Raw genomic sequence first — 3,395 nt, 5'->3', positions numbered from 1 at the left:
TAGAGTTACCCCAAAATATGATACCATATGACATAATGGAGTGAAAATAAGGAAAATATGCCAGTTTTTTTTATATTTATGTCTCCTATGTCTGCCATCTTTCACATTGCAAACACAGACTTATTTAGGCGCTTTAGCAGTTCGTTAGTATGTTGCTCCCAACTGAATCTATTATCAGGTTGTAATCTCAAGAATATTACTCTCCCAACTTCTCCTATGTCCATGTCATCATATTTTATACACACACCAGAAGGAAATCTCTTGGAAGTTCTGAACTGCATATGGTTGGTCTTTTCAAAGATTACTGTTCACCACATTCGCTAAGAAACTAATTGAAAGGGAACTGCATCAGTTGACATCTGCAATTCCTGCTGGGTTTTATCGTTCACGGGGACTGGCCACAGGTACATATAAGTGATTTATTTAACGCAATAGATTTTATAATACTATGTGATGGGTGCTCTGACACTTATATGTACCCCCAGTAGGAGCTCGTTAATCTTATTTATATAAATCTAGCCAATTTTTTATAATTTACTTGTCCGTTTCCTAGAATGTCCTGTGGATAATTAGTTATTCAGTATGTGCAGACAAGTTCCCTGTCCCCTTCAAACTGACTCAAAAGTTATACTTCATCAAATATATCACAAATAAACAAGTAAATTAAATGATCAGGATAAATTACTACCTACGAGAGATTTAAGATTGAGCCCATAGATGTTGAAATAACTGGAAAAATTAATACTCAGAAATAATATACATTATAGGTTTTCCCGTTCTTGATATTAGTCCTTCACTGCTTAGCTCCGGCCTGTTTAACGTGAGCCATCTGCAAATACACACGGAATGACTGACATCACCGTTGTATGAAAACCAGAAAAAATTACTACCTCAGTAAGTAATGTGAAATCTACCTACAGTTCCAGACCGCATGCTGTAACACCGTAGTCGTAGAAATGCGGCAATATAGAGCCCTACTTCTCGAAGAGGTAGGCGCCAAAAGCACTGCTGGAGCCTCTCAGATCTCTGGAATATGACTCGAAAACATTGGACTGCTAGCTGCGGACGGTTTACTTCTAAACGAATACTGTCTTATAACTTCACTGTACAATAGATTATGTGCTTTGTATCACTGTTTGCTGAACGAGACGAGAACTCCCAGGCGTGGGGCGAAGTTCAGATAACGTCCTAATATAGAAGCAAGTACAGTGTTCTAAAAGTTATCTGCTACAAAAGAGCACAAGACAGCAAGTCCGTTCGTCATCTGCACAGAGCACTTCGGATCTGAACGAGCTCAACGACAAAAGACGGCAGGCTGACCACCTTTCTGTACTACGTTTCCTACAGCAATTCTCAATTCCCTACCACTTAAATGTGGGTAGCGAATTATATGTCTGAAAGTGGCTTTTCTGCGCAGGCCGACTCAGCTTCGACTTGAATTTGTGTTTTGGCGCGAAGCTTCTGGAATATCTCCCTACTTAATCGACAAAACGTGAACCTATCAATCCGAGTCAAGTCGGTTACACTTTCCCCGGGAGTACGTCGTGTCTACGTACTCAATAAGTTAACGGATAGCTGTTGAAATTCATGGTGAACCTTCAGCTGTCCTTTATATCGCATAATTCGCTTCGCTACTAGTTTCGGTCAAATGACCATTTCGGGCATAAGCTGGCATAAACGGCACGAAAGTTATACCATAAACTGAAAAAGAATAATTTGCTACTACCATAGTAGTAAGAAATTACTAGCTGTCGATTTGGCCCTTGCTTCTTCACGAAAACCATTGTACACAGTTATTACTGCAAAAAGATTTTTACTATTATGGTGGGCTCAAAATAGCAAATTATTCTTGTTGAAATTATGGTATAACTTTCCTCTCTTTTGTGCCAGCTTACGGCCGATAAGGGCCATTTGACCGAAACTAGTAGCGAAGCGACCTGTGCTAAATGAAGAAGAGTTGAAGGTTCACTGTGAATTTTGATGATATTTTTACTCTGCAGCGGAGTGTGTGCTTATATGAAACTTCCTGGCAGATTAAACGTGTGTGCCGGACCGAGACTCGAACTCGGGACCTTTGCCTTTCGCGGGGAAGCGCTCTACCAATTGAGCTACCCAAGCACGACTCACGCCCCGTCCTCACAGCTTTGGAAGGTAGGAGACGAGGAACAGGCAGATCTAAGGCTGTGAGGACGGGGCGTGAGTCGTGCTTGGGTAGCTCAGTTGGTAGAGCGGTTGCCCGCGAAAGGCAAAGGTCCCGAGTTCGAGTCTCGGTCCGGCACACAGTTTTAATGTGCCAGGAAGTTTCATACATGAACTGGTAGTGGCGCCATGGAGGTGGGTCTCAAACCGTGCCTACGGTCGCGATGGCCAGTCTCCCGACGCCACCGCGCCTCAGGGCTCGTGACACATAAGCTTCTGCCCACATTCACCACCGAAATCTACAAAGATGGCCGCCGCGAACCCCTACTCCTTCTCACAGCTACGCATTTCAAGAGCTTGTGAAAAGCTTCCTGGAAGGAGAACGGCTTGGAGTAAGCCTATGCTCCCATTCTTTCTTACACTGAGCTAGTACAGTATTGATTCTACTCAGTCACCCAACACGCACAAACAATAAGAAAACTAAGTGTACTTGACGACGTCAGTGAGATAGACTATCCAATAACGAATTAGAACCTATTTGAAATCTCCTTGTAGTCGCTTACACAAGTAATATTGTAAAGTGACTATGATTTAGCACCTTACAAGCACTCATCTACATACTTTGCCACGATTTACAGTCGGAATTAGGTATCATTTGACAGGTTTTACATCGTATATATGAATATTTAAGGAAGACTGACATTACCATGTACACATTGTAAATAGTTATTAACGCTTAATGTGTGAAAAGTGATGGAGTGTCTTCATTATCAAAACGGCGTAATGAATGATTGCCTACACTAGTAGAGATGGAAATGAAACGGCAGACGTAGCTCAGCCCGGAGTGGAAAAGCCACACAGTTGTGTTGGACCTGCTTAACAGACCAAGTAGCCCTAAGCGGACGGTCGCGGCATCTGAGCGCTGAAGCACAATAGAGTTGCAGCTGGCCGGCTTTGTAGCTAGGGCGGAGGGATAACCGGAAACTCTATAAATCTTGGATGCAGTAGAGTGGAACAAGGAACCGTTACTTCGGAAATCACGCAGGCTGGGTTATTTCCAAGGATTTTTACTCAGAGAAGCGTGCCATTGTATGAATTCCTAATTAACGGGGACGCTGGACGACATAAGACTAAAATATGGTTGGTTGGCGTTCGGAAGAATTTGTAGAGAGGGAGAATATTCCGTGATTTCGAGAATGTGATTCGCCTTCTGCAATTATGAGGGAGGGGAGCCGGGCTTTGCTGGAAAGCGAGTG

The 3,395-nt window shown here is 43.0% G+C and overlaps 1 non-coding gene across 1 annotated transcript; it reads left to right on the top strand.

Moving 5' to 3' along the window:
• The first annotated feature begins 2,204 nt into the window (after positions 1-2,204).
• On the top strand, positions 2,205-2,279 carry Trnas-cga (transfer RNA serine (anticodon CGA)). The gene has a single exon. It is a non-coding gene; the product is annotated as a tRNA-Ser (tRNA).
• The last annotated feature ends 1,116 nt before the right edge of the window (positions 2,280-3,395 follow it).

The sequence above is a fragment of the Schistocerca nitens genome, chromosome 6 (genome assembly GCF_023898315.1).
Source record: "Schistocerca nitens isolate TAMUIC-IGC-003100 chromosome 6, iqSchNite1.1, whole genome shotgun sequence".
NCBI lineage: Eukaryota > Metazoa > Arthropoda > Insecta > Orthoptera > Acrididae > Schistocerca > Schistocerca nitens.
The sequence above is the reverse complement of the archived record's forward strand: the minus strand, read 5'-3'. Positions and strand labels throughout refer to the sequence as shown.